General features: G+C 36.2%; 1 protein-coding gene and 1 long non-coding RNA gene across 12 annotated transcripts in view; one reads left to right on the top strand and one right to left on the bottom strand.

Annotated features, from left to right (window-relative positions):
* Window positions 1-24,313, top strand: part of PDE4D (phosphodiesterase 4D) — a 1,449,034-nt gene that overhangs the window by 562,184 nt on the left and 862,537 nt on the right. The gene's annotated exons all lie outside the window — the stretch shown is intronic.
* LOC137221315 (uncharacterized) overlaps window positions 1-24,313 on the bottom strand; it is a 40,739-nt gene that overhangs the window by 11,778 nt on the left and 4,648 nt on the right. The gene's annotated exons all lie outside the window — the stretch shown is intronic.

Here is a 24,313-nt window from a genome sequence, read left to right as displayed (position 1 = left end):
CTGGAGTGATAATATTCTTGATAATTCATGTCACCAAAAGGAGATAAGCATTTTTAAGAAGTGAAAATTACCTTCAGAGAAATGTATGATTTACTCATATTTCCTATTAAGAATAAATTACACAAATATGAGGAGGAAATTGATACATTCCTAACATAATGCAATGCTATAGTCCCTAGTGAGGAAAAATGTATGAGAGGATGTTTAGTCTCACATAATTGGGAAAACGACAAGGACAATGCCAATTATTTGCATTACAATCCAGAAATAATATAAAATTGGGGTCTTCATGCCCAAACTGTCCTAACACTAAGGCAAACCATATTTCTTTCCAAGGTCTACTGAAGTCTGCAGCTGCTAAAAAGCTTATTCCCAGGGCTCTCCAAGATGTAGGCTTATCAAGTTATTGAGTCCTCTTAAGCAACTACCTAATGTCAGTTACTGACAATAAATTTCAAAATGATCTTATGTGTGATTGAACCATCCCTTCCCTTGGTTTCTAGGATGATTTCCCCAGGTTCCTCCTAATTTACCAAACTCAATTTGATTCCTTGTAATTTACCAAACTCAGTCTTCAAACTTTCCCTTCACTCTCTGTAGTCCTGCCTTAGCTGGTTGCCCACTGACAACAACTCATAAACCTATTTCTCTAGCCCCAACCACAAATGAGAGTCAATATGTCAATCCTAATACAGAATTTCTATAAGGAAATGTAAATATTATACCCATAGACAAACACAAGTACCCTATATTTTCTGCACTCTTCTTGAAGAACTAATAGATGTCTTAAACCTAATCTGCCCTAAAACATACTCCAAATTTACAGTCTCCTAACCTGGGGCTCCCTCAGCACCCTAACCTCACTGAACAGAAGCATCATAATTCTAGTTGCTAAGACCAAATGATTTTGATTTCTTTTCTTTTTGACACACGACATCCATTCTGCAAGCAAAATATAGCTAAACCTTGACTATTCTCACCATCTTCCTAACTACTACTTCAAACCTGGTCAGTTAATTCTCAGATCAATTTTTGAAATAGCTTCCTGTCTGTATCTCTACCTCCACACTTGCCACTCCATGATCTGTTCTTAACATGGCAGCCAGAGTGTGAGCCTCTTAATATGTGACTCAGACTGTGATATTTCTGTTCTCAAAACCTGCCAAGGGCTTCCATCTCATTCTGAGTCAAAGACAAAACCTCTCCCCACAAATACACACATACACAGAACCCGAGTTCAACTTTATCTCCCCTCGTCCCTCACTTGCTCAGCCCACTCCAGTCACACAGGCCTGCCTTTGCTGTCCTGCCCTGCCTCAGGGACTTTGCACTGACCATCCTCTCTACCTCTAATGCTTTTCCTTAGTTGCCCCAGGTCTCAGCTCAAATACTACCTTATCATAGAGGATTTTTCTGACCACATAAGGCTGTACAGTTTCCTCTCCCGCATTCTTTATTCCCCATGTCTTTATTTTTCTCTGCAGAACTTATCATCACCTGATAGAATTTGCTTATTGTTTCTTATCTATTTCAAGGATGATAGGAATTTGGTTATTTTTATGCCATACTCCAGTATCCAGAATATGTAGTAATTATTCATATTACTTAAATGTCATTTAATTAAATAAATTATTTTTACAACTGATTTGCACAAGTGGGATCATGTCAATTCTAATTTAGAATTTCTGTAGAGAAATGTATGTATTATACCCAAGGTAACCCACCCTATCCTTAAAATATATTTAAGAAATATAAATATAGTTTATTCTATTAGACATGCATAGAGAAATAGAATAGAAATATAGAAATAGTATGTAGATGTTATCTGATGGCTTGTTATCATATGGTTTTTAATATTGGATATAGCAAAGGATAAATGATGTCTCTTAAAAACTACAACTACATGCCAAAAAACTCTGACATTACTCTGATCGCACTTTAAGGCCATTACTATCCTTGATCCCAGTATTGGCATTTCGTGTTTGTTCCACCGAGTTTTATTTTCTTTTTAAAATATTAAATATTTGAAGTATACGGAAGCTATTTTTACAACTGATTTGCACAAGTGGGCGTCAGCATATCAATTGTAACTCCAAATTTCTACAGAGAAATATACATATTATACTCTAGGTAGACAGACACAAGTATGCTGTATTTTCTATACTCTGAAAATGTAGTATCTTTATTGTCACAGAAATTAATTACCTGAGTTGTTTCCACAAAAGCCCTAATATTTATAATTAAGGTTCTGGACCACAACCTTACTTTACTTTTTATATATTAAATTTTGTATATCTTTCTTTTTTCTCTCTTCAGTAGAAGTTTTATTAATGCAAATTTTAAACGTATTTGTCTGGCTCTCTCACACACGTGAAAAGGAGTTGCATTTCCCTTTTCTACTCACAGAACATTATAACAACTGCCACATCTACAGACTCATGAGGCCAGAAGTGTCAGGCTCTGGGAATTGTCTACCAAAGTCCTTGAAAGATCCAGTGTTTCATAAAGAGTTCAATTGGGATTAATCAAACCATCTTGACCATAGAAATTTTGTGTTTTTTTTAAGTAGAAAATGCTCCTTGGCAGTTGTCCCATCTAACACCTTCCGTATAACAATGGGAAAACTGAAATATTCCCCACGTGCTTGAATAGTTGCTGGCTTGATTTAATCTCATCTACAGTAACTTGGTGTCTGTTCATTCGAACTGGCCAAGCCATTCTTTAAGGCTGCCATACTAGCCTACTTGTTCCCTCTGTAATGATTTCCTCCTGAGGTTTGTATTCCTGGTTCCTCCTCCATGTCATTTGGATCTCAGCCTAAAAGTCACTTACTCAGAGAGGTCTTCCTTGGCAACCCGGTCTAAAGCAGCCTCCAGTCACCTGCTAGTACATCCCTTATTTTAATCCTCAGAATAGCATGCCTCACCATTTTCTTTCTGTAGTGTTTGTTTTTTAATATATAATGTGTTTATTGTTCACCTCACTACATTAAATACAGACGGTAGCCAACCTGATTGTGTTGTTCACTGCTATATCCCCAGTGATTAGAACATTTCCTGGCAGTTAGCTGGTGCTCAAAAATCACTTGTTTAATAAATGAATGATGTGATCTCTGTTACTTCTTATATTTGTATAAATGATTAAAAACCATTAGGGATCCAAGAGTGTAGAACTCACAAATGTGGACTCCCAGCCTCATCATGGGTCATTAACAAAGCACCAGATTAACTGACCTGATCTTCATAGGTCATCAGGGTAATGTGCCCAGGCGTTTTGGTATTGTTAGACTACTCTGTGATAAACATATTGATCACAGTATGTTTATTAGTTTGATGATGATATGCATCTCCCATTACCAAGCTCAGTCTTGCTTTCCTGCATCTAAAAGAAGAAAGGACTAATTTATTAATATTTTCCCTTCCAAGAAATATTTTACTCAAGTATTTTAGATGAGTTAGATTAAAATATAGAAATATCAGCTTTAATATTTTTTTCTGATCAGTAAAATGGGTTAATTATATTAATTCAGCAAATGATTTTTTAATACCTACCATGTACCAGCTCTTCTCTCATTTAATTTTAGGGGGAAGAAGACAATAAATAACTATATGGCAAGTGCAGTTTTAAACCCATTCATGTATTATTATATCCTTACTACAGTTCTTTCATGTAGAAATTATTATTCCTTTTTTTTAAACATCTTAGGGAAATTAACCTCAGAGGAGTAGACAACATACCCAGATTCATACTGATAGTGGCAGAGCTGGGTTTTGAACTAAATTTTTATTACTCCAAAGACTCCCCTTATACTTTGTCAATAGAAAAAAGGAAAATTCTATGAAAATTTAAATAGCAATAATAACGAAATTATTGTGAGCCTTATACAACATTAAAATAATTATAATTCATACAAAGAATAAATTACCCATTCAAGTGGAGAGTTTGACTGTATGTTTTGGTCATAGAAACTAAGGACATAGACATTGCTATAATGCATTACTTTAAATGTCTAAAAAATGGCTCATTGTATAAATTAGACCTCATCAAAAGACCATTTAGATGCAAAGTTTATCGGTTATTGTCCAAATATTCTCATTAGAATAGCTCAAGTTGCTTTACAGTGTTTAAAAGGGTGGACATTAGATTCTGGTAGACAGATAAGCCAGTCTTTCAGCCAACCAATGCTCCTTTGCTAATCCTTCAGCTAGTTTATTGTCTAGTCCCTGACAGACTGTAGTGTGGACCCTAGCCCTACATCATGTACTCTGCATTGTGAATTCTGACTTTGTGTTTTAGACGTGGTATCCTTTGGAGGCAAGGAGATATTTGCGATTATAAGTATTATGGTTAAATGATACCAATAGGGAACGTGGGCTCTGTGGTGATATGAGAGCCATACAACTAAATGACCAGTATCTATTTGGGGTGTTGAGAGCTGTAACTGAGAAATGAGGCATTTTGTGATTATGTGACTGGCCAGAATGATGCTTATAACTTCAAGCTCTACGTCACAGTTGAACCAGCCACCAACATCTTCATATGATATTTGGACTAGAGTGTTAATGCTTCTATTGCTGGCATTTTGTCTGATTTGGGATTAATTCCATTGTCATGAATAGCTCTTTGGCAAATGAAAATGAGAGAAGTGTAAGATAGTAAAATTAGGGAATCTCAATGGAGGATATGTGCAATTCCAAAAGAATCATCTCTATCAGCCAAATAATTGGTTAAGTCAATGGAGACTTAATCAATTTTAATTTATTTAGTCATTTAAAAAATATTTATCCATTGTTTATAGGTATGCTTGCAGCACAGTTAGATACACAATATTCTCATCTTCAGAAATTTCATGGTCAAAGTGTGCAAATGAGACACACATACATTAAAAATTAAATGACAATTCAAGAAGAGGCACAGGCAGTCTGTGATTAAGTGCCATGTGAATAGTATGAACAATAAATGATATGAGCTCACAGAAAGGAAAGATCAAGGAAGGCACCATGGAAAAACTTGGAATTGCCTTGCTTTTGGATTGCATTGCGATTGGGTTGGGGTTGAAGTAAATAGAAAGTGTTCCAAGCTGGAGGTGGGGGAAATTAAAAAAGAGTTGAATGCATGAAGCTAGGAATTAGCTTGTCATCTATGGGAGACAGTGGGGGACTACAAAAGTAGTTTCTGACTATCTTGTGGGGGTCCTTGATTGCCGAGATGAGCCATTTGGACTTCATCCTGAGAATAATGGTAAATCGTGGTAGCACCTCTACAGAGGAGTGGAAGGACAAGGAGAGTGCATTAGAATGACGAACCTGATAGAAGTGCTCACACTTTCCTGAAGCTAGGGAGAGATTAGAAAGGAAGAAAGCAGTTTGAACAGTGCTTCTTAAACTTGAATGTGCTTAAGAATCCACCTAGGTAGCTTATTAAAATTGCAGATTCCTGAGCCTTACTCCAGAGATTCTGATTAAGTCTGGAGAGGGCCTTTAATCTCCCTCTAAACAAGGATCAATGTGATTCTGATTTAAGTGGTCTTCAAACCACAATTTTGAATAATACTAAATTAAAATGCTGTCACAATAATCCAAGAATGAAGGTTTATACTACAATTTTGGAAGTAGCAATGAAAAGGAAATGATGACTGTAAAATATACAGTTAAGGAAGAATTGATAACACTTAGAAATGTTTGGATATACAAAATCAAAGGGAAGACATAGTCTAAGATGATATTAATGTATTTATTTCAACATATTGGATAATTTTTGTTTTTACAACTAGATTTGCTAGTCAGTTAATTCATCTAAAAGAGCCATGCATATAAAGATAATGCCCAAGTGTATCAGAGGCAGGGCCAAATCCAAAGCTGAGCTCCGGTGAGCTGTGAGAACAAAGAAGAGAAAGGGAAATCTCTCCCAGCAGCCTCAGAAGCAGCGGATTAAAGCTCCACAATCAACTTGATATACCCTGCATCTGTGGAATACCTGAAGAGACAACCAATCATCCCAAATTAAGGAAGTGGACTTTAGGAGCAAGATCTATGATTTTTTTCCCTTTTCCTCTTTTTGTGAATGTGTATGTGTATGCTTCTGTGTGAGATCTTGTCTGTATAGTCTTGCTTCCACCATTTGTCCTAGGGTTCTATCCGTCCATGGTTTTTTTAAAAAATTTTTTCTTAATAATTAATTTTAATAACGTTATTATACTTTACCTTCGTTCTTTCTTTCTTCCTTTCTTTCCTTCCTTCCTTCCCTCCTTTAGACAACGAATCATCCCAAATTGAGGAGGTGGTCTCTGAGAGCAAGATTTATGATTTTTCCCCCTTTACCTCTTTTAGTGAGGGTGTATGTGTATGCTTCTGTGTAAGATTTTGTCTGTATAGCTTTGCTTCCAACATTTGTCCTAAGGTTCTATCCGTCCCTTTTTTTTTCTAAATAAGAATTTTTTAATTCAATAACTTTATTATACTTTATTTTATTTTTACTGTATCTTCTTTCTTTCTGTCTTTTTTCCTTCTTTCCCTCCTTCCTTCCTTCCTCCCTCCCTCCCTCCCTCCTTTCTTTCCTTCTTTGCTTCTTTCTTTCTTTCTTCCTTCCTTCCTTCCTTCCCTCCTTTCCTTCTTTCTTTCCTCATACTTCTACTAATTCTCTCTACTTTTTCTCCCTTTTATTCTGAGCCATGTGGATGAAAGGCTCTTGGTGCTCCAGCCAGGAGTCAGGGCTCTGCCTCTGAGGTAGGAGAGCCAACTTCAGGACACTGGTCAACAAGAGACCTCCCAGCTCCACATAATATCAAACGGCGAAAATCTCCCAGAGACCTCCATCTTAACACCAGCACACAGCTTCACTCAACGACCAGCAAGCCACAGTGCTGGACAACCTATGCCAAACAACTAGCAAAACAGGAGCACAACCCCACCCATTAGCAGAGAGGCTGCCTAAAATCATAATAAGGCCACAGACACCCCCAAAACACACCACCAGACGTGAACCTGCCCACTAGAGAGACAAGATCCAGCCTCATCCACCACAACACAGGCACTAGTCCCCTCCACCAGGAAGCCTACACAACCCACTGAACCAGCCTTAGCCACTGGAGACAGACATCAAAAACAGCGGGAACTACGAACCTGCAGTCTGCAAAAAGGAGACCCCAAACACAGTAAGATAAGCAAAATGAGAAGACAGAAAAACACACAGCAGATAAAGGAGGAAGATAAAAATGCACCAGACCTAACAAATGAAGAGGAAATAGGCAGTCTACCTGAAAAAGAATTCAGAATAATGATAGTAAGGATGATCCGAAATCTTGGAAATAGAATGGACAAAATGCAAGAAACATTTAACAAGGAGCTAGAAGAAATAAAGATGAAACAAGCAACGATGAACAACACAATAAATGAAATTAAAAGTACTCTAGATGGGATCAATAGCAGAATAACTGAGGCAGAAGAGCGGATAAGTGACCTGGAAGATAAAATAGTGGAACTAACTACTGCAGAGCAGAATAAAGAAAAAAAATGAAAAGAACTGAGGACAGTCTCAGAGACCTCTGGGACAACGTTAAATGCACCAACATTCGAATTATAGGGGTTCCAGAAGAAGAAGAGAAAAAGAAAGGGACTGAGAAAATATTTGAAAAGATTATACTTGAAAACTTCCCTAATATGGGAAAGGAAATAGTTAATCAAGTCCAGGAGCACAGAGAGTCCCATACAGGATAAATCCAAGGAGAAATACGCCAAGACACATATTAATCAAACTGTCAAAAATTAAATACAAAGAAAGCATATTAAAAGCAGCAAGGGAAAAACAACAAATAACACATAAGGGAATCCCCATAAGGTTAACAGCTGATCTCTCAGCAGAAACCCTACAAGCCAGAAGGGAGTGGCAGGACATACTGAGAGTGATGAAGGAGAAAAACCTGCAGCCAGGACTACTCTACCCAGCAAGGATCTCATTCAGATTTGATGGAGAAATTAAAACTTTTACAGAGAAGCAAAAGCTGAGAGAGTTCAGCACCACAAACCAGCTTTACAACAAATGCTAAAGGAACTTCTCTAGACAAGAAACACAAGAGAAGGAAAAGACCTACAATAACGAACCCAAAACAATTTAGAAAATGGGAATAGGAACATACATATCGATAATTACCTTAAATGTAAATGGACTAAATGCTCCCACCAAAAGACACAGATTGGCTGAATGGATACAAAAACAAGACCCTTATATATGCTGTCTACAAGAGACCCACTTCAGACCTAGAGACACATACAGACTGAAAGTAAGGGGATGGAAAAAGATATTCCATGCAAATGGAAACCAAAAGAAAGCTGGAGTAGCAATTCTCATATCAGACAAAATAGACTTTAAAATAAGGACTATTAAAAGAGACAAAGAAGGACACTACATAATGATCAAGGGATCGATCCAAGAAGAAGATATAATAATTGTAAATATTTATGCACCCAACATAGGAGCACCTCAATACATAAGGCAAATACTAACAGCCATAAAAGGGGAAATCGACAGTAACACATTCATAGTAGGGGACTTTAACACCCCACTTTCACCCATGGACAGATCATCCAAAATGAAAATAAATAAGGAAACACAAGCTTTAAATGATACATTAAACAAGATGGACTTAATTGATATTTATAGGACATTCCATCCAAAAACAACAGAATACACATTTTTCTCAAGTGCTCATGGAACATTCTCCAGGATAGATCATATCTTGGGTCACAAATCAAGCCTTGGTAAATTTAAGAAAATTGAAATTGTATCAAGTATCTTTTCTGACCACAATGCCATGAGACTAGATATCAATTACAGGAAAATATCTGTAAAAAATACAAACACATGGAGGCTAAACAATACACTACTTAATAATGAAGTGATCACTGAAGAAATCAAAGAGGAAATAAAAAAATACCTAGAAACAAATGACAATGGAGACACAACGACCCAAAACCTATGGGATGCAGCAAAAGCAGTTCTAAGGGGGAAGTTTATAGCAATACAAGCCCACCTTAAGAAGCAGGAAACATCTCGAATAAACAACCTAACCTTGCACCTCAAGCAATTAGAGAAAGAAGAACAAAAAAACCCCAAAGCTAGCAGAAGGAAAGAAATCATAAAAATAAATGAAAAAGAAATGAAGGAAACAATAGCAAAGATCAATAAAACTAAAAGCTGGTTCTTTGAGAAGATAAACAAAATACATAAACCACTAGCCAGACTGATCAAGAAAAAAAGGGAGAAGACTCAAATCAATAGAATTAGAAATGAAAAAGGAGAGGTAACAACTGACACTGCAGAAATACAAAAGATCATGAGAGATTACTACAAGCAACTCTATGCCAATAACATGGACAATCTGGATGAAATGGACAAATTCTTAGAAATGCACAACCTGCCAAGACTGAATCAGGAAGAAATAGAAAATATGAACAGACCAATCACAAGCACTGAAATTGAAACTGTGATTAAAAATCTTCCAACAAACAAAAGCCCAGGACCAGATGGCTTCACAGGCGAATTGTATGAAACATTTAGAGAAGAGCTAACACCTATCTTTCTCAAACTCTTCCAAAATATAGCAGAGGGAGGAACACTCCCAAATTCCTTCTACGAGGCCACCATCACCTTGACACCAAAACCAGACAAGGATGTCACAAAGAAAGAAAACTACAGGCCAGTATCACTGATGAACATAGATGCAAAAATCCTCAACAAAATACTAGCAAACAGAATCCAACAGCACATTAAAAGGATAATACACCATGATCAAGTGGGGTTTATTCCAGGAATGCAAGGATTCTTCAATATACGCAAATCTATCAATGTGATAAACCATATTAACAAATTGAAGGAGAAAAACCGTATGATCATCTCAATAGATGCAGAGAACGCTTTTGACAAAATTCAACACCCATTTATGATAAAAACCCTGCAGAAACTAGGCATAGAGGGAACTTTCCTCAACATAATAAAGGCCATATATGACAAGCCCACAGCAAACATCATCCTCAATGGTGAAAAACTGAAAGCATTTCCACTAAGATCAGGAACAAGACAAGGTTGCCCACTCTCACCACTCTTATTCAACATAGTTTTGGAAGTTTTAGCCACAGCAATCAGAGAAGAAAAGGAAATAAAAGGAATCCAAATCGGAAAAGAAGAAGTAAAGCTGTCACTGTTTGCAGATAACATGATCCTATACATAGAGAATCCTAAAGATGCTACCAGAAAACTACTAGAGCTAATCAATGAATTTGGTAAAGTGGCAGAATACAAAATTAATGCACAGAAATCTCTGGCCTTCCTATATACTAATGATGAAAAATCTGAAAGTGAAATCGAGAAAACACTCCCATTTACCATTGCAACAAAAAGAATAAAATATCTAGGAATAAACCTACCTAAGGAGACAAAAGACCTGTATGCAGAAAATTATAAGACACTGATGAAAGAAATTAAAGATGATACAAATAGATGGAGAGATATACCATGTTCTTGGATTGGAAGAATCAACATTGTGAAAATGACTCTGCTACCCAAAGCAATCTATAGATTGAAAGCAATCCCTATCAAACTACCACTGGCATTTTTCACAGAACTAGAACAAAAAATTTTGCAATTTGTATGGAAACACAAAAGACCCTGAATAGCCAAAGCAATCTTGAGAACGAAAAACGGAGCTGGAGGAATCAGGCTCCCTGACTTCAGACTATACTACAAAGCTACAGTAATCAAGACAGTATGTTACTGGCACAAAAACAGAAAGATAGATCAATGGAACAGGATAGAAAGCCCAGAGATAAACCCACGCACATATGGACACCTTATCTTTGATAAAGGTGGCAGGAATGTAAGTGGAGAAAGGACAGCCTCTTCAATAAGTGGTGCTGGGAAAACTGGACAGGTACATGTAAAAGTATGAGACTAGATCACTCCCTAACACCATACACAAAAATAAGCTCAAAATGGATTAAAGACCTAAATGTAAGTCCAGAAACTATCAAACTCTTAGAGGAAAACATAGGCAGAACACTCTATGACATATATCACAGCAAGATCCTTTCTGACCCACCTCCTAGAGAAATGGAAATAAAAACAAAAATAAACAAATGGGACCTAATGAAACTTCAAAGCTTTTGCACAGCAAAGGAAACGATAAACAAGACCAAAAGACAACCCTCAGAATGGGAGAAAATATTTGCAAATGAAGCAACCGACAAAGGATTAATCTCCAAAATTTACAAGCAGCTCATGCAGCTTAATAACAAAAAAACAAACAACCCAATCCAAAAATGGGCAGAAGATCTAAATAGACATTTCTCCAAAGAAGATATACAGACTGCCAACAAACACATGAAAGAATGCTCAGCATGATTAATCATTAGAGAAATGCAAATGAAAAGTACAATGAGCTATCATCTCACACCAGTCAGAATGGCCATCATCAAAAAATCTAGAAACAATAAATGCTAGAGAGGGTGTGGAGAAAAGGGAACACTCTTGCACTGCTGGTGGGAATGTGAATTGGTTCAGCCACTTTGCAGAACAGTACGGAGGTTCCTTAAAAAAGTACAAATAGAACTACCATATGACCCAGCAATCCCACTACTGGGCATATACCCTGAGAAAACCATAATTCAAAAAGAGTCATGTACCAAAATGTTCATTGCAGCTCTATTTACAATAGCCCGGAGATGGAAACAACCTAAGTGCCCATCATCGGATGAATGGATAAAGAAGATGTGGCACATATATACAATGGAATATTACTCAGCCATAAAAAGAAACGAAATTGAGCTATTTGTAATGAGGTGGATAGACCTAGAGTCTGTCATACAGAGTGAAGTAAGTCAGAAAGAGAAAGACAAATACCGTACGCTAACACATATATATGGAATTTAAGAAAAAAAAATGTCATGAAGAACCTAGGGGTAAGGCAGGAATAAAGACGCAGACCTACTAGAGAACGGACTTGAGGTTATGGGGAGGGGGAAGGGTGAGCTGTGACAGGGCGAGAGAGAGTCATGGACGTATACACACTAACAAACGTAGTAAGGTAGATAGCTAGTGGGAAGCAGCCACATGGCACAGGGATATTGGCTTGGTGCTTTGTGACAGCCTGGAGGGGTGGGATAGGGAGGGTGGGAGGGAGGGAGACGCAAGAGGGAAGAGATATGGGAACATATGTATATGTATAACTGATTCACTTTGTTATAAAGCAGAAACTAACACACCATTGTAAAGCACTTATACCCCAATAAAGATGTTAAAAAAAAAAAGAAAAAAAGATAATGCCCAAGTGTAAACTAAGGAGAAAATATAATATGAAATAATGAATATGGTAATATACGTAGATAAAAAAGAAATCCAGAAAAATTAATCTACCATTTTGTATTATATTCAAATATATTCTAATGCTTATTTTTCCCATTATGGATTTAACTCTAGTCAAGGTTCCTGAATTCATTTCATCATTAGATTTTGAAAATAGTTGTAGAATTCTTAGTTATCTACATCTTCCCCATTTAGCTAAGAGGGCAACTCTAGGGAATGTATTGGAACATCTCTGTAGTTATGGTTATCCTACATCCTCGGGTTGGGGAAATAATTATAATTAAAAGTCCTAGGAATGTAATGTACAGCATGGTGTCTATAGTTAATAATACTGTACTGTATGTTTGAAAGTTGCTAAGAGAGTAGATCTTAAACGTTCTCAGCACAAAGAAAAAAGATTACCTGTGTGGTGATGGATGTTAACTAGACTTATTTTAGTGATCATTTCATAAGGTACTCGTATCGAATCATTATGTTGTACCACTGAAACTAATACAATGTTATATGTCAATTATATCTTAATTTTTAAAAGTAATAATAGTTTCCTTTTCCTAGAGAATTATCTGACTATGAACCCCAGTTTTTGGTTTGGACAATATAGTTACTGGAATTATAGTCCATAGTGGGTAAAATACACAATCTTGGACCTTATTCTCAGCTGTTTCTAAGACAAAGTCATAAGAAAATCTTGAGGAGATTATCACCGTTAGGTTCTAGCTTATGTCATTAAGCCATCAGGAATGGTAGTGATGAAAGGTACAAGAAAAACTGAATTTTAAGTAGAAATTATAATAATTATCAAAAATTTTTCAGTCTCAGGTTGATGCAAATTTTGGGGTCATGGTGCTTCCACTGAAACAGTAATCAATACTCAACACAAGTTTTCCAAAACCAGTTCCACCTTTTCTTTTAAAATTTTTGAGTTTCTTTATTTCATACCTTCCTTTACACACGTAAACAAATTTCTTGGCCTGTCAGTTAATAACATCTGAGTATTTTTATAGATTACCTTTAGAGTTAGGATGAGCTATAACGTGGGATTAGGGACTGGAAATGTTTCTTTCACATGCATATTGCCTAAAATTACTGAAATTTCAAAGTGCTTGGTTCCACCTTCAGAAGGAAAATAAATAAATCCAAGTGCCTTGAGGAGGTAAAACATTGTATATAAGTCAGTTTCAGTTAAGGGTAAATAATCATATTCCTTCATGCTTTAAAAGACTGTTTGATTGAAAGAGGGAAGGCTTTGACTTCTCAAAAGGGATGAAGGAAGACAGGTAAAGAGAGGACTTGAGAGAAGTTGCAGTTGAGGGGAAAAGGGAGTAGCAAGGAAAGGCTGCAGACAGAAGGCGAGCAGTCTTTATTTGTGCTGGGCAGCTGGGAATTGTGCAGAGGAGCTCTTCCTGTGGGGTGAACTACCTGAGCCAGAACTATCCTCTTGAGTTCACACCGCCTCGTGCCCTGGGTCCCCTCTGGGGCTGACTTGGAGGCTGCCGAGTATGTCTTCTGTCTGGGGCCTTGACACTCACTTTTGCCCCAACATGACAGGGATTATTTCCTCATAGAGAGAACATTGGTGGTTTGTTAGTGACAGAACTTATCAAATATTTTCTTATTCATTAGAGGTTAGCAAACTGTTTCTCAATATAAAGACCTATAGAGTAAATATTTTAGACTTTGTGAGCTATACGTATAGTCTCTGTTACTACTGAACTCTGCCATTAGAGTGTGAAAGCAGTTAAATACTTAGATAATCAGTAAACGAACAGATGTTGTTGTTTGCCAATAATACTTAATTTACAAAAACAGGTGGTAAGCTAGATTTGTCCCATGGCCATAGTTTGCCAACCCCTCTTTTACTGTAATATATGGTATTTCTATTGTGGACTAATAGACTGGCTTAGAAAGCTAACTACTTTTCCTAGCATAGTTTCCCTAAAGAAATGGTTCCAGGTTAAAAATAGATAGGAACCTGACCCAGTACTAGATTTGGTAAATTCCTTAAATAAAGAAATGTAAAAGGCTTTGGAAGTACATAAATAGTGTCTAGAAATTGGGTTGCGGTATTTTCTAGTTGTGTAAGTTGTACACCTCTTTCTTATCTGTAAAGTAGGAATAATAATACCTACCTGATGAACAGGCCATGGCCATCAATTGCCATAACGTAAGCAACTGCCCATTACAGCAACATCTGACATATCGTAGACCTTCAGCAAACGTTAGTTTCCTTCCTTCTTTTCCATATGCCAGAAAACACATATGGAGTAGAAATAAAAGTAGGAAAAAAAGCAGAGTAGAAGGCGTAACTAGCTTCACTTTTAAGGTACAACAGCTCTTTATTTCACTAAAGTATTCATTGCTGGCTTAAAGGCATAGTCCTACTACTACTTAGACACAGCTCATAATTTTCAAGAGCTCTGCACCTAACATGATACTGTAGGGGTTATTGGTTCTCCATTTCCCTCATTTCCTAAATTCTATGTAATAAATGTATATATATGCACATATATATAAAATAATATATATGGGTACCTTTGTATATATATATATTACTTATATGCCAGATACTGTACTAAGCTTTTTACATTTATCATCTCATTTAATCCTTACAGTATTTTACAAAGTTGTTCTCTTATCACCCCCATCTTATAGATGTGAAATTGATAAAGAGGTTAATATAAACTACCTGCCGTCATTCATGTAGAAAGTCTCAGAGCTGGTACTGAAACTCAGGGCTTCAGGCTGTAGTGTCCATTTTCTTAATAATGATGAATGGTATACTTTTTTAAATAAAAATAATATTTAAATACAGTGAGACTACTGTTTTGACCATTTTGACTGAATATCTTCGTCCATTTATGGGGTATTTGCCCAACGCTAATGAAGAACTGTGTTGAAAACCCAATGTGTGGTTTATAAATTGGTCAGTTCGTCCCTATCTTTGAACCTGCACAGAAGCCACTTGCAAATAAATCTAGATCTCCATTTGGCACACTCCACAAAGCCTTCTGAACAATTCAGTGTGTTCACATGATGAGATTTCCATTACTTATGTATGAAGAAAATCTGCCGTTTTCCATGCACTGAGCCGGAGGCAGGGAGGGGGGCGGAATTATTCAGCCTTAGTAATATTAGACCACGGCTCTTCCATTTATTTGAAAATGGTCGTGTCGTGCTGAGGAGAATAATAGTTCAGATCCTTCTCCTTCCTCCAAACATTATGTCAAAACTACATTGATCAAAATAAATAAAATCTTGTATCATTGTGTCAAGGCTGTAAGAAGATAGAGTAAGCCAGCGTAAACGTTAAAAACGAGCATGTTGGAGAGTCTGCCTTGAACTGTGAATTCCATACATTTTTACCTCTCCCAAGGTTCTTGTTTTCTTCTATTCTACTTACCAAGTTACATGGAAATTTTACACTTCTATTGAAATAAGCAGCACCTTTTCCCCATTTTTTTCAAAAGGTACTATTTCATTAAAAAATTTTGCATTTACAAAGAAAGGGAATAACTGGGCTGCAATTCAGGTTTGTTTGTGAGTGTACCCCAGGTACTGATCTGAATTCTCTCGTTTGGAGGGAGCATGTATTTCTTGAAGACAGATTAAGAATCTAGTCTTTCCTCAATGCCAGGACCCCCTGTGAAGTCTTATTTACCTCAGTTCTTAAGGACAAACTGTAGTACTGCTGAAAAATAACATATTTGTTTTCACTTGAGGAAAAGCCATTTGATATAATGAGCTAAGCGTATTTACCTTTCAATTAATATCAGCAATAGCTACAGTGAAATTTGAGTTTGGTGATCTTGGATACTTTTCTAACAATATTCAGAGACCAACACCCCCCCTTGGAGGCTAATGATTTAAACTTGAACAATCCGTCCTAGAATGACATTCCTGTGAAGTGGGAAAGAATTCCCCTATCTTACAGGTTTCTAGTTTGGGCACCTGAAAGTTGGGTTCCTGTTGAAGCTCTTCTCAATGTGTTTCCTTACTTCATTGCTGTCTGATTCAGGGAGATAAGAGAGGAAGAAAGCAACAAAAAGAAAATAGTTGTCTTTTTATGTATACTCTATGTACATGGTATAGCACAGTATTTGCACAAGATCTGGAGTAGACCTGGGTTTAGATTTATAATCTCATTTACTAATTATCATCATAGTTATAACAACAATAACAAGAGATTCTTACTGCATGCATAAAATGGCAGGCCTCAAGTTAAATGCTTTCCATGAATTACTATATTCAATTCTCACAAAATCCTGTCATGTGTATTTTGTCACTATCCTCTTACAAATGAGAGAACTAAGGCTCAGCAAAGTTACAAATCTTGCCCCCAAATCACACAACTTTTGGGGATTCAAATTAGTTCTGTTTGATCCCTATACCCATCATCTTAACTAGAACATTCCATTCCATTCATGAAGAAATTAGGAACATCCATGCACACAAGATGTGCTAATAGAGGGGCAGGTACTGGAACTGCAGAGGCATCAGGGAACTAGAGGGAGAGCTCTGTGTGCCCTTTGACAAGTTATTACATTCTCTGTGCCTCAGTTTTGTTATCTGTACAATGGGGATAGTAATAAATTCTTGAAAAGCAGTTAGAACAATGCCTGCCTCAGAGTAAACTCCGTAAATATTAGTTATCGTTGGAATCGAGACATCCTGACCTCTGTTGTCCTATACTGTTTACTCCTTAGAACAGATAGATATTAGATGAGTGTATGATTCAGAGATGTGTCACAACTTTTTATACATCAGAACAGTTTGGAGAACCTGAGGTTATATTAAGATAGCAATTTTTTTCTCTGTCAGTATCCATATTCTATTTTAAATTATCTTAATTCTGTTCGCTTTTCTGCTAACCCCACTTCTTGATCCTTAGGCACGTGTTTTGAGTTCTTGTTAGTTGCTTCAAATCCCTGCTGTGATGTTTGCTGATGGCTAAAATGTTAGATGTTAAGGAACGTTATATTTTAATGGCAGATATTTGAGAAATTAAAACGCTTCCTGATCCTAGGAAGGAAACTTTCTGCTGATCAAGGGGAGGTAGGGGGTAAATATTTAGGGATATAGGAAGGGACAATCACAGCCAAAGAATGAAGCACTTACCTTGCGTTTGAAAGCTACAGATATCTTTTCACAAATTTTTTTATTGTTTCAGCATCAATTTAAAAGTTAAACTTTGAAAGAAAGATGAATTCTATTTTAGAGAAGTTTGCAGTTATTTTTAGCTCAGAATGCTATTTGGATTTCCCACATTTTTTATGCTGCCACAGTTTTGAAAGTTTGTCCAGTGATTTACTTTGGAGTTTACAGATACAGCGTGCTTACAACAGAGCCTATAGCTGTCTCTTCTAAATATGGAATATTTGGCTGCACAATGCCCACTGCTTATTCCTACCCTCCTCATTTTATCTGTTCTGTTGGTGATAATGTGGGTTCCCTGCCCTGTCGATGTTTGTGGGGTTTTATTATGCAGTATTCAATATGTACAAAATAATCTTTGTAACATGTATAGGTTATAGAGCATATCATTTTTGAGCTACAATATTGTCAATACATCGTATCTTCTTTCTCCCATTGACCATCTCTTTCTTTCCCACCAAGTAATAACCATCCTACATTTTATAAATTTCATAACCTTTCTACCTTTAAATTCTTCATAAAATATCACATATGTATATATTCTTTAAAATCTTGCTGGGACTTCCCTGGAGATCCAGTGGTTAAGACTTTGCCTTCCGGGGCTTCCCTGGTGGCGCAGTGGTTGAGAGTCCGCCTGCCGATGCAGGGGACGCGGGTTCGTGCCCCGGTCCGGGAAGATCCCACATGCCGCAGAGCGGCTGGGCCCACGAGCCATGGCCGCTGAGCCTGCGCGTCCGGAGCCTGTGCTCCGGCAACGGGAGAGGCCACAACAGTGAGAGGCCCACGTACCGGAAAAAAAAAAAAAAAAAAGACTTCGCCTTCCAATGCAGAAGTTGCGGGTTTGATCCCTGGTTGGGGAGCTAAGATCCCACACGCCTCTCGGCCAAAAAACCACAACATAAAACAGAAGCAATACTGTAACAAATTCAATAAAGACTTTAAAAATGGTCCGCATCAAAAAAATCTTTAAAAAAAATCAAATCAAATCATATCAAATCTTGCTGCTTAAGTGTGGTCCACAGATCTGTTGCATTGGTGTCACCTGGGAGCTTATTAGAAATACAGAACCTCAGCCCCAGATCTATTGAATCAGAATCTGCATTTAATAAATAATCAATTCATATGCACTTTAGTTTGAAGAGCACTGTGCCGAATATATTATTTTGTTTTCCATGGAGTTTTTGCTTATTTTCTCATTTGTTTCTTGCGTTTGAACTTAAGAAGAAGGGTATAGTGTTCGTAGTCTTCTGCCACGAGCTTTGTTAACTTAACAAGGCATTTCTAAGATTCATCCACATTGTCTTGAGTAGTCATTTATGGCTGTGTGATGTACCATTTGTGTGAATATCCCAGAATTTATTTTTTCTTTTATTGATAGAAATTGAGGTTGTGTCCGGCATTTTGTTATAAAGCATAATCCTACTCAGGTACATGTCTCCTGGTGTGTGTGTATGTGTGTGTGTGTAAGAGACTCTATGCTAAGTACCCAGGAGTGGAATTGTAAGTAGTAGTCCATGTAAATGGTCACCTTTACCAGATAATGGTAAATTTTTTCCCACCAGCAATGTATAAGAATTGCCATTGAATTCCCATCTTTCCAACACATAGTATCATCAGCCTTCTTACTTCTTTGCCAACTGAGTGGACATTGCATGCCTTCTCACTGTGATCTGTACTTGCATTTCCCTTGATTACTAATAAGATTGATCACTTTTTCTTATGTTTAATGACCATTCAGCTTTTCCCTTCTGTGAAATGCCTTTTCATGTATTTTGAATATTTTTCCATTTTTTCTTCTTGATTTCTAGGAGTACTTATTTTAAAATAATCCTTCAAGAATTACATGTATTGCAATATCTTCTCCCAGTTCATGACTTGTTCTCTCACTTTCTTAATGGAAGTTCTACATGTTAATGTAGTTTGGTTTATTAATCTTTTCTTTCACTGTTAGTACTTTTTGTAACATAAAAAGGAGATCCTTCCTTGTATAAATATCATAATACTATTCTGCAATACTTCCTTCTAAATATTTAAAATTCTAAATATCTAAACACATGCTTCAAAAAATCTTTAATACAATTGGAATTGAATTCTGTTTATTATATGAGGTAGGAGTCAAGATTCATTTTGTGTGCTATGGGTAACCAATAGTTCCAGCACTGTTTATTGAACACCTGCTCTTTTCCCAATAGGTGGACATGCCATCTCTCTCAAATAACAAGTTCTTACATATTATAAAGGTCTATATCTGGGATCTTTATTTTGCTTCATTAGACATTTTATTTATCCTGTGCTAATACTTTACTGTCTTTATTAATACATATTTAAAATAAGCATTAATAGTTGGTTGGGAAAGTACTCTCACCCATTTCTTCCTGTTTGTTTTTCATATAAAATTTTTATAAGCGTGTAGATTCCTTGAAATATCCTGTTGGAATTTGGAGAGAATATTATTGAATCTAATAGATCATTTTGTGAAAAATTTTCTTCTTTATCTGATTTCTTCTATTCATGAAAATGGTATATCTCTCTACTTACTCGGGTCCTTTCAAAAGTTTTTTAAAGTTTAAAATTTTTCTCCATAATGTTCTTACATATTGTTTATTATATTTATTCCTAGGAACTGTATGTATGTACATATGTATGTATGTATATGTGTGTGTATGTACAGCATTTATCTGTTGCTGGTAAATGGAAGAACAATTGATTCTTGTAAATTAGTCACTCTTCTAAACTCTCTTAACATTCTAATAATTTGTCTACAGATTCCCTTGTGTTTTATATATGGATAATGATATCATCAGAGAATAATAAGTTTTGTTTCTTCCTTCCTTTTCAATCCATATATCTTCATTTTCTCTCTGTGTGTGTGTGTTTTGTCTTATTAAGCTATCTAGGACCTATAGTTTAATTTTTATTAGAAGTATTGATAATGAGCATTTGTATCTTGTCCCTCACAAAAGATATTTTATAATATTTCAGCTAATATCTTTCCAGCTCTCCACTATAATATTAAACTACCCGTCCACTGATATTATTAAACAACTCATCCATTGACATTTTAATTTCAAAAGTTCTGTGTTGAGTTTCTCCCTTTGTCATCCAGGCAGGATCACGCTTTTTCAACTCAGTTTGGCCAGGGCTCAAGTTCAGGCTTTGATGCTAAACAACTATCTGAACTTAGGCCAATGGTTGTCTTCCTGAGCTTCAGCTTCCTCATATGGAAGATGAAGTTAATACTAGAAATCCTCCATTTTAAGGAACCCATTCATTACAATATTCAACTCAATTTAATAGGAACTTTGTAAAATGCAAAGTATCATCTTAAATTTAATTTTCTGAAACAAATGGAAAATGTGTACATTTTGCCATACCATTGTCTACCGTGTTAATTTTCAACATCTCAAAGTGTAAGATTAAGTCTTCTTAACATATAAAGACTCTTAACTATTTTTGGTCTTTGCTAGTTGGGTCTAATTTCATAGTAACAGGCTACTTCTTGTAATCTCTTTTTCATCTTTGAGATTGAGAATGACATTTGAAGGCATGGTGATTCATTTTTTAAATTTAACTATCAAACACTAGAAGTTTAGCATCCTCTCTTAAAAGTCAGCTAGAAGCTTTGACAGATGGACATTTAGCACCTGAGTAATTATCCTTCAGGTCTCACAAATCAGTCACTTTGAAAGTTTTATGATATCTTCTGAGGGATAATATCTACTCATTTTAAGTGTATTGCTGCTATATGATTGGCCATGATTTTGGAGTTATTTTAATGATAAAACAGTATATAACTTGAAGCACTTTGAATATATATATGTGTGTGTGTATATATATATATATATATATATATATATAGTCTCTCTCCCTGAAAGAAATATTTTCTTCACTAAGAGTAAAAGTTGGTCTCCCAGGCATATTTTCATATTTTTCTACATATAGAATAACATCTCTTCAATTAGGCATAGTCTTTTGAAGACATTTTAAATGATTATTAGGCATCTGAATATAATTTAAGTCTAAAATTCATCTATATGTTGCTCTATGAAACAAGTAACAAATCCAAAGTTCTTACCATGACCAACATGGTCCTTCTTGATCTGTCCTCATTTCCAGATAGCCTCCAACTCACTTCACCCCAGGCCACTGGTCAGCTTAGTATTTCTCAAATATAACAGACTTGCTGCTATGTCAGTGTCTTTCCACTTGCTTTTTCCATAACCTGGAGCACTGTCTCACTCCCTTACTTCCTTCAGGTTTTTACTTAAATTCTACCCTATCAGAGAAGGGAAGGATCTTCCTTGACCACCATTTCCCAAATACCACTCTCAAATACCATATTCTTAGTCCTTAATTTGCTTCAATTTGTTTTATAGCACTTAGCGATATCTGACCTATTTATATCTTTGTCTGGGTGTTTATTCTGTCTCTTCCAATTAGACCAGGAGAACAAGAACTTTTCTGTTTTCAATTCTTTTACTCCAGAACTTAGTGTTTGGCACATATTAAATTTTCAATAAATATTGGTTGAATGAAGTAATTAATGTTGAGACAATCAGGTGCACATGTGTTTTCTATGTAGAGTTAAGGTCAGCCAGGCTATACTCAACATCTGCAGGAGACTAGCACTGTCCTTTTAGTCTCTGTTGGAAGACTCATTATGATTTTCAAAATGTTAAAATGTGAAGAAAGAAGTGCATTGTTAAAAAGCTTAAATAAAATAATGCATGAGAAGTGTTTGGCAGAATGCCAAAAGTTAAATATTCAATAAATGCAATAAACTTACTTCCATCTGAATTCATCCTTTCCCATTTCTCTCCTGTCACAATGGAAGTGTTGGCTTTTGTCTAGTTTAAGGCAAAGGCTTCCATCTCTATCTTAGAGTTTAATCCACCCTCGCCTTCTCAGGAACAGCTCTCTTACCCTCCTTCTTCCTCTCATATCTTTGATTTATTCTCTTTGCATCCTACCCATCAACCTTAAAACCTGATCCACCCAGAAAGGGCCCCTTTTGATAACTGACACAAAGTCACCATATTGGCTTGAGGGGGCACTTCATAAGAGGTGATTCATCATCAGATGTTTGCATACGCCTACCTGCCCTCACAGATTTACAGAATCACTTGCCATTTTCTGAATGTCCAATGCCCCATAATTTCTCTCATCTCTAAGTTTTTGCCTATGTCAGTTTCTGCCCAGAATGCCTTTACCCTTTGACATTCCCCAAGGCACACACATACACAGTCACACAAATATATTCATACAAAATGAAATTAGCTAATTCCAATTTGTGCATAAGATCTTGGTCTCAGCTTAGATACCACTCTCATTGTGAAGACTCATTGAGCCTTAAGAATTGAATATCCCTCTTGTGTTTCCACAGCAGACACTACATATCCCCATCAAAACTCTCTCTCTCTCCCTCCCACTCCCTTCCCCCTGGCTTACAGCTACTTATGTATTTATTTCCCCTACAAAACACTAAGCTCCTTGAGGACAAGTATTTTTTCATGTTCATCCATGAAATACCAAAGTCTGCATGGCAATTAGCAGATAGTATATAAACTATATTTTTTAATTTGAATTGACAAATGGAGTGGTGTCATTTGAAAGTTACAAAATTGCTTTGTGGTAGTACTGAAACCTGTGGACCAACCAACAAGTTGCTACTGAATTAGCATCAATGTGCTAGTCAAAGGCAAGTACACTCAAGAGTAGCATTTCTTACTTTAACATTTATTGCATATTGCCATTTGTTTCATACCAGAGAAAAAATACTGAAAATGACTTAATATATTGGAAATAATGGGATAGAGACTTTAGTACTAGTATTTATAGTGGTAACATTGACAATATATACTATTTAATATGCATATAGATTTTTACAGTTTTCAGAGTCCTTTTATGGCTCAAGGAAATACTAAAAAACATTGAAAACCTAGGGGAAATCTAAGACTGAATGTATCCTTTGGGTATTTCTAACCGGTCAGCAGATTAGCCTTATATGAGACAATATTGATGATTAAAATTTCCAACTTTATGCTGTTTGGCATTGAATTAATGCACCCTATCAAAATAACACATGTGTGTTCAAGTATACATAGGATATATAAAAAAAAAGGTTTCTTACAGAGAACAGTATGGAGGTTCCTTAAAAAACTAAAAATAGAGCTACCATATGATCCAGCAATCCCACTCCTGGGCATATATCTGGAGAAAACCATAATTTGAAAAGATGCATCCACTCCAGTGTTCACAGCAGCACTATTTACAATAGCCGGGACATGGAAGCAACCTAAATGTTCATCAACAGAGGAATGCATAAAGATAATGTGGTACATATATACAGTGGAATAGTACTCAGCCATAAAAAAGAATGAAATAATGCCATTTGCAGCAACATGGATGGACCTAGGGATTGTCATACTGACTGAAGTCAGACAGAGAAAGACAAATATCATAACATTTATATGTGGTATCTAAAAAAAGGGTACAAATGAACTTATCTACAAAACAGAAATAGAGTTACAGACATAGAAAACAAACTTATGGTTACCAGGGTTAAGAGCTAGGAAGGAATAAACTGGGAGATTGGGATTGACATATACATACTACTATATGTAAAATAGATAACTAACAAGGACCTACTGTATAGCGCAGGGAACTCTACTCAGTACTCTGTAATGGCTTATATGGGAAAAGAATCTAAAAAATAGTGGATATATGTATATGTATTACTGATTCACTTTGCTGTACACCTGAAACTAACACAACATTGTAAATCAACTATACTTCAATAAAAATGAAT

The sequence above is a fragment of the Pseudorca crassidens genome, chromosome 3 (assembly GCF_039906515.1).
Source record: "Pseudorca crassidens isolate mPseCra1 chromosome 3, mPseCra1.hap1, whole genome shotgun sequence".
Lineage (NCBI taxonomy): Eukaryota > Metazoa > Chordata > Mammalia > Artiodactyla > Delphinidae > Pseudorca > Pseudorca crassidens.
Note: the sequence above shows the minus strand (reverse complement) of the source record. Positions and strands in the feature narration are given on the sequence as shown.